This window comes from Hevea brasiliensis, unplaced genomic scaffold (assembly GCF_030052815.1).
Source record: "Hevea brasiliensis isolate MT/VB/25A 57/8 unplaced genomic scaffold, ASM3005281v1 Scaf347, whole genome shotgun sequence".
Lineage (NCBI taxonomy): Eukaryota > Viridiplantae > Streptophyta > Magnoliopsida > Malpighiales > Euphorbiaceae > Hevea > Hevea brasiliensis.
The window spans coordinates 5,001-12,675 of NW_026614859.1; the positions used below are offsets into that span (position 1 = coordinate 5,001).

Genomic DNA, 7,675 nt, shown 5'->3' on the forward strand with positions numbered 1-7,675 from the left:
AATATTGGAAGGGAAAAATACTTCGAAGATGCACCTGTTCCCATGCAATAGTCAGGAATTCTTGACGATATCGAGCCGGAGCAACCTGTTTTTCCTGAACACCTCGATTCAGCGCCAAATAATTTCCTGCCGCTACCATATAGTATTCCTCTCTATTTGGCGATAAATAAAACATCCGTACTTTTTTTGATCCCTCAGAGATTTCATAAAATGGGCTTTCTAAAGACCCCCAATGACCAATCTTGGCATGAATTGCTAAAGATCCAATAAGTCCAACATTGATTCCTTCAGACGTGTCAATTGGGCAAATGCGCCCATAATGACTAGGGTGGATATCTCGTATCCGAAAACTAGCAGTTCGTCCTGTTAATCCTCCAGGACCCAAATAACTCAATTTTCTCCCATGAACTATTTGTGTCAATGGATTAGTTCGATCCAAAACTTGAGATAATGGGTGTAATCCAAAAAAAGATTCATAAGTGGTTGTTAATGGAGTTGAAGTTACCAAATTTTGAGGGGTCGGTATCAATTTATGCCTAATTGCTCCACATATAGTCCCTCTAACTACATTTTCTAAACGAATCAGAGCCAATCCGAATTGATCTTGTAAGAGATCCGCTACAGAACGAATACGTTTATTTTTTAAATGATTCATATCGTCAAGTGTACCCATTCCAAATTTCATTTCAATCAAACGATCTGCAGCTGCCAATATATCTCGTGGTAACAAAAATGTATTGTTATGGGGTATATCAAGATTCAGTCTCCGGTTCATATTTAATCGACCAATCTTTCCTAATTCACATCTTTGTTGAAAGAATTTCTTTTGTAATTCCTTACATAAGGATTCAGAAAATATTGGATCTCCGCCTACACAAGTAAATTGTTGATAAAACTCCAAAATGGCATTTTCCTTTGACCCAATTTTTTTTTTTTCCTTATCATTCAGGAAAGATAAGAAAATTTCAGGGTAGCACACATTCTCTAAAATTTCTCTTAGATTCAAACCCATAGCTGATGATAAAACTAGAATAGATATTTTCTGTTTCCTACTCACACGAGCCCATATCCTTGCTTTTCTATCAATCTCTAATTCTACTCTTCCCCCCCAATCTGATATTATGGTGCCAGTATAGACCGAAATTCCATTATGATCCAATTCTGACCGGTAATAGATACCGTGACTCTGCAATATTTGATTGATCACAATTCTGTATATTCCATTTATTATAAAAGTTCCCAGGGAATTCATTAGAGGAATGTTTCCAATAAAAATTGTTTGTTCTTGCATATCCCTACTGGTTTTCCAAATTAATCCTGCGGATACATATAATTCAGAAGAATATGTAATTGATTCATATACAGCATCTCTTTCTTTTATCAAGGGTTCTACTAATTGATATGTTTCCACAAATAATTGAAATTCAATTTCTTGATCTGTATCTTCAATTTTTGGAAACTTATAAAGTTCTTCTGTTAAGCCCTGATCAATGAACCTACAAAATCCTTCAAATTGTATCTGATTAAATCCAGGTATTGTAGACATTCCCCCATTTCCATCCACGAGCATTTTGATTTTCCCGTTTATTAAAAAAAAATCCCATTATTGGATCATTCTTCATTCAATTATATGGATTGGATCGGTCTAGCAATGATGGAATTTATATTCTGTTTACAGAATCACATAAAATTTTATCTAACTCCATAGATGGATATGGAATGTATGAAATACATATGAACGGAGGAATAAAAAGAATTTTATACTCAAATTATAATTTGCAACAGATACAACTGGAAAAGAATTGAGAAATTTCACTTAACTTAGACTTATAAAATTTTGTATAGAATAGCAAAACAAAAAGTGATTCAATTTCTACCATTATTATGATATTACATATTCCAATACGATTGAATACCAGTAAAATAAATGGATTCGGGATTTAATCTTTCGATGAGATAAAGAACCAATAATCAGAAACAATATAAAGTTGATTTTTTTTAGTACTTAGTTTTTTCGTGGATTTCATTGTTTAGTTCAAAAAAAAACATAGAAGAAATCTATTTTTATCTATTTTTTTAATCGAGTTCATATAATACGATTGAAGTGCATAAGAAGGTTTGTTTATTAAACATACGCAGACATAACTATAACTATCTATAGTTATACGTCTCTTCTTTTACTGCAGTTCTATTTTGGACAGCGCATGTCATAAGTTTATCAAAATTTCTATTCAATGAAAAATTGAATAGAAATTTTCTTATAGGAATCATAGACAGATAAGATAGCAGATTAGATATCTGTGTAAAATTTTATGTTCTAGGGTTTAAATATACTCATAATTGTTGTTATAATTGAAATTGAGAAGAATTTTTTTATTGAAAAGAATCAATACTGATCGGTTATGTATCAATTTTATTATATAATTAGGATTAGGGAAATACTATTTTAGATTCAAATCCAAGAATTGTTCATGAATTCACAGTCAAGTCAATAGTTAATGGTTCCAATTTGTCCTTAATTTTGGCTTTTGTGGCTGAAAATTCATTTTTCATTTCAATAGACAATAGAAAGGGGAAAGAATTTAGAATTTAGATAGTGTATGTTTTGAGATACTATAAAAAAAATTAATCGAAAAAATAGATCCAATCGGAAGGATTTCTTTTAGGAAAGGGATTAATAAAAATGGAATTCAAGATGCAAGTACAAAAAAAAAGAGGGGGGATATTTTCGTCTATTTTGTGTTGCCTTGGCGGCATGGCCGAGTGGTAAGGCGGGGGACTGCAAATCCTTTTTCACCAGTTCAAATCCGGGTGTCGCCTGATCAACAAAAGGTGCAAAATGCTTTATTCCCTTTTGCTGATATAACTTGTCGAACTTTCCCCCAACAGAAGCACGCGAAGGAAAGGACATCTTGATACTTCCTTGATTCTAAACATCGGAAAATTCTGTTCTCTAAAGTGCTGTAAATTCTTGCATCTAGGATTCGGGGAAAGTTTATAGTGGTGAAAGGGAATCGGTAAATCTTGATATAATAGTCCTTCCACTACTAAGGTCTTTTGTATACAAACTCATGAGAATTCCTGAGTACTCAGGAATTCAATCAATCAAATAGTGATTGAATAGATAATTGGCCTTTACTTATACATATCTATTTTTTTCTTACATTTTAGTAACACTTTTTTGATACTTCCAAGGGTCTTGCTGCCTATTTTGTTTTTGTTTGTACTAAAAGTTTTTCGATTCTATTAGCAATCATATAAGCACTTCTTAGAATTAATTGGATTTTTTGGATTGTTTCATCAATATATTGAACAGAATCTTTTTTTTTTGACTCTGCGCCAGCGATTCTACTATTATTAGTGAACAATAATGGAAAAATTCCTTCATATTCATAGAGATAGAGGACATAATTCACATGGATATAGTAAGTCTCGCTTGGGCTGCTTTAATGGTAGTCTTTACATTTTCCCTTTCACTCGTAGTATGGGGAAGAAGTGGACTCTAGGGGTACTACTAATTGAGTTGAGAAATCAAACTGTATCAATTGTTTTATAGATCGTTTTGCAAAGATTTTTGAATTTAATTGTTTCAATTTCATTTAATTTAATTATTTAATTCAATTTCTAAATTCTTACAAATTTAGAAATTGAATTAAAAATATCTTCAATCCAAAATTATATTGGATTCGAGTGAAGTAATATATTCTATGAATAGAATAATATATGAATAATACCCTTTTAATCATAATTAAACAAATATTTCAATGATTCTCGTGTTCATATTTTGAAAGTAAAGGGAATACAAATGATAGGAAATTTATTCCAACAAAATTCTTCCTAAATTATCTATTTTGAGAAACTGGTTCTTACCAGAGTTATATATGAACAATGAAGAAGAGCGAACCCCCCCTTTTTTTTTTTTGTTTGCCTCTTTCCTGTTCAAATTCAAAGAGAAAAGAGAGAAAAGAAAGTAGTTCTTTTATTAAATATCAAATATTAAAAGTGATTAAATTAAAGTGATTAAATTAAGTGAATTTTCTATGAGAAATAAGATAGACATAGTGATTCTCCAATGAGATACTATGCATACTAAGATATTTTCTTGCTTCGTGCTTTTAATCTTAATTTAGTATTTTTTTTATTATTTTAGAAATTGGATTTATGCTATACCTTATTGACTTGACTCATTTCATATCATGATTCAAAGGTTAAAAATCGGCAGGGTTTGCTGGTTTACTAATCCTTTTCGTTTGAAATCTGAAAAAAGTTTTTATAGAACTCCTTTCCTTGGATGATCTGTCAACTGCTCAATCAATTACTTCTTCGAAATGCTAAAAAAATAAAAAGATTTCTTGATTTTCTTTTATTAATATTTGTCCAGATTTATTCCTTTTGATTGATTTTATTCTTTCGGTAAATGCCGGGATTCATATTGAAAATAATAAGAAATCTAGGAATTAGAATCGTAAAAGTAAGAGTAAGAGTTGCCTTTCAACTCTTTTGGAATCAACACAAATCAAATAATGAAGAAATAGAATTGGGACATTATGTACATTACATATAGATAATTAATATCTAGATTAGATAATTAATATCTAGATATATAAATATAAGATTATATTATAGACTAATCTATATCTATATTAATCCTATATCTTTATACAGTACAACTTTATACACTAGAATAACAAATAAAGGATAGTATGATAGAAAGAAATAGATTTCTTTCTATCATACTATCGGATCTCATAGAATACTGCTAATTCTAGTCCGTTCCTTTCATCTAAGACGCAAAACAGGAATCCTTTTCATTTTTTTCTTCAATCATTGATATTGATAAGAACTAAGAAGTCAAGTTTCATTCAAATTAATCACCTTGACTAACTGTTTTTACGTATATTATAAGTAAAAAAGCAGTAGGAACTAGAATGAACAGTGCAGTCGCAATAAATGCAAGAATATTTACTTCCATAATCTCATCGTTTCGTTTTTCTTTACTTCGCAATAACTCGGGATTTAATCCCATAGAGATAATAAATCTTTCGCCTCTAAATTCAATGGGATGATTTCCATCTCGATGATATCGAGTCTGATCAATATCATGAATAACAATATCTGAGCTATCAAATCGATTCATCGTCGAGAATTGAATAGTATAACATAGAAAGATCGTTTATTCATACCGAATTCAAAAAATGGATTCTTGATTCAATTGAGAATTTCTTTACTTTACTTTATTTTTATTTATCATATTCTTATCATATTCTTTCTTTTCTATAAAATTTTCGCCTTCTTTGTACAATCATCTGACGAAGACCCACCTTTACACTTACATTGGTTACAACCAAACCCAAACAAACAATAGGAGCAAAACGGGTAAAGAGGCGTTAAGTTCTAAACTCCTTTTTTAATGATCTAATCTTATTGGAAAAAAAAAAAATGTGATAAAGTCCCAATATATTATAAAAAAATCTAATATTCTACAAAATTAATTTGTTTATGATTTGTTTTTTTTTTCAGCAAAAATCCTTAAAACAAAATTATTCATTCCCTCTCTAATAGAAGTGGTATACTTATTTTTATTTGATCTTTATTTTTTAATATCCCTTTCTTTGGTAATGAAATGCATAGAATATATTAAAACTTCAATGCGCAATTTGAATGAGATAGATTGTTTAAAATTAAAATTTTGAATTGAGATTACACAAAATTGGAACAAAAAAAAAAAAAAAATATATAAATAAGAACAATAAAAGAATAATAAAAGAATAATAATAATTAAGGATCCCCTTGGGAATGAAATTGTGCTATTTGCCCCCCTTTCGCAGAAAAGGGAGAGATGAATTGATGTATTTTTTTATTAGATTATTGGATTTGGATCCGTCGGGACTGACGGGGCTCGAACCCGCAGCTTCCGCCTTGACAGGGCGGTGCTCTGACCAATTGAACTACAATCCCGGGGAAATGCAATAAAGTGTACAGCATACATTTTCTTATGATTTCATTCAAACCCTTTACTATTTAGATTTGAAATTGGAATTGCCGCGTTGTAACAGAAACGGGAGTGATATATTGATATCCACATGGATATTCACTTTAGTTATAAAAGGGACAGGGATTACTAGTCATCTTTTCGTTATTTCAAATCAAAGTCGGATTGATAATAAAAAAAATCTTTCAATGAAAAAAGACTCTTTTTTTCTTTCCATTATTCTTTTTCTTAGACTTTATACTTACAAATCCTGATCTGAATCTAGATCATTAGCAAGATCATAATTTGTGAGAAAAAAAAAAAAAATAAAGCAAATCAAATAAAGAACAGGTAGAGATATATCAGAGATTTTTACTTTTTTTCCGTATCAGGCATTTCGAGAGAACAAAGGGGTTATATCATTTCATGGCGGATCAGTGAATTATTGGGCCGAGCTGGATTTGAACCAGCGTAGACATATTGCCAACGAATTTACAGTCCGTCCCCATTAACCGCTCGGGCATCGACCCGGGAAGAATCAATTCCAGACTTATTAATAATCCATGATCAACTTCCTTTCGTAATACCCTACCCCCAGGGGAAGTCGAATCCCCGCTGCCTCCTTGAAAGAGAGATGTCCTGAACCACTAGACGATGGGGGCGCGTTTGCCCGCCCGCCAGCATACTATGCTCATAGTATGAACAGTTTTTGAAATTGTCAATATAACGAAATGTTATGACTAAATTCGAAGAATCTTTCTGTCTTTCATGATTCCATAGAATTTTTTGATTCTTATATTCATGAAAGATTCATTCTAATTGTCATTATCCATTATAATTAATATAATTCATTTAAAATTAATATATCCATTATAGTAAATGAATTATATTAATTTATTTAGAATTTTTTTTTTAGAATTTATATTATTTAGTAATTTAATTTCTATTTTATATTTATTATTTATTTATTTAGAATATTTTTTATTAATTTATATATAATAAATTTATATATAATTATAATAAATTTATATATAATATTTATTTTTTAATATTTATTTTTTATATTTTATATTTATTATTAATTAATATTTATTATTAATTTAAATTTTTTTGAATCTTTTATTTTATAAATCAAATAAAAAAAATCAAATAAATAAGACTTCTTTTTTTTTATTTAAAAAATTTGAATTTAAAAAGATTATTTGATTTTTTTTATATTATATCAATCAATATTATATAATATTGATTGATATAATATATTGATTGGAATATAAAGTTGGAGATGTCTTTTTAGAGCCCTTACTTTATCTAAATATCTAAATGAAAATGGAAGAATTGCTGATGAAAGTTTTCCTATTTATCTTTTATTATTTTATAGTTATTATTATACACTAAATTATATAAATTATATAATAATATATAATAATATAGATAATATAGATATAATATATAATAATAGATAAATATATAGATAAATATAACAAATATAAAATAATAAAAGATAAATAGGAAAATAGAGAATTATGAAAGTAATAAAGAGAGAAAAAAGCCTTTATTTTTTCAAGCCTTACTTGTTGTGTAATGTAACATAGTAATTAATTATCCTTTTTCAATCGGGAGAGATGGCTGAGTGGACTAAAGCGTCGGATTGCTAATCCGTTGTACGAGTTATTCGTACCGAGGGTTCGAATCCCTCTCTTTCCG

General features: G+C 29.2%; 4 non-coding genes and 1 pseudogene across 4 annotated transcripts; 2 read left to right on the forward strand and 3 right to left on the reverse strand.

Annotated features, from left to right (window-relative positions):
* Nucleotides 1–2,228, reverse strand: part of LOC131177168 (DNA-directed RNA polymerase subunit beta-like) — a 3,958-nt pseudogene extending 1,730 nt beyond the window's left edge.
* A 521-nt stretch (nt 2,229–2,749) lies between these two features.
* On the forward strand, nt 2,750–2,820 carry TRNAC-GCA (transfer RNA cysteine (anticodon GCA)). Its single transcript has one exon. It is a non-coding gene; the product is annotated as a tRNA-Cys (tRNA).
* Nucleotides 2,821–5,884: 3,064 nt separating this feature from the next.
* TRNAD-GUC (transfer RNA aspartic acid (anticodon GUC)) lies at nt 5,885–5,958 on the reverse strand. The gene has a single exon. It is a non-coding gene; the product is annotated as a tRNA-Asp (tRNA).
* A 459-nt stretch (nt 5,959–6,417) lies between these two features.
* TRNAY-GUA (transfer RNA tyrosine (anticodon GUA)) lies at nt 6,418–6,501 on the reverse strand. Its single transcript has one exon. It is a non-coding gene; the product is annotated as a tRNA-Tyr (tRNA).
* Nucleotides 6,502–7,587: 1,086 nt separating this feature from the next.
* Nucleotides 7,588–7,675, forward strand: TRNAS-GCU (transfer RNA serine (anticodon GCU)). The gene has a single exon. It is a non-coding gene; the product is annotated as a tRNA-Ser (tRNA).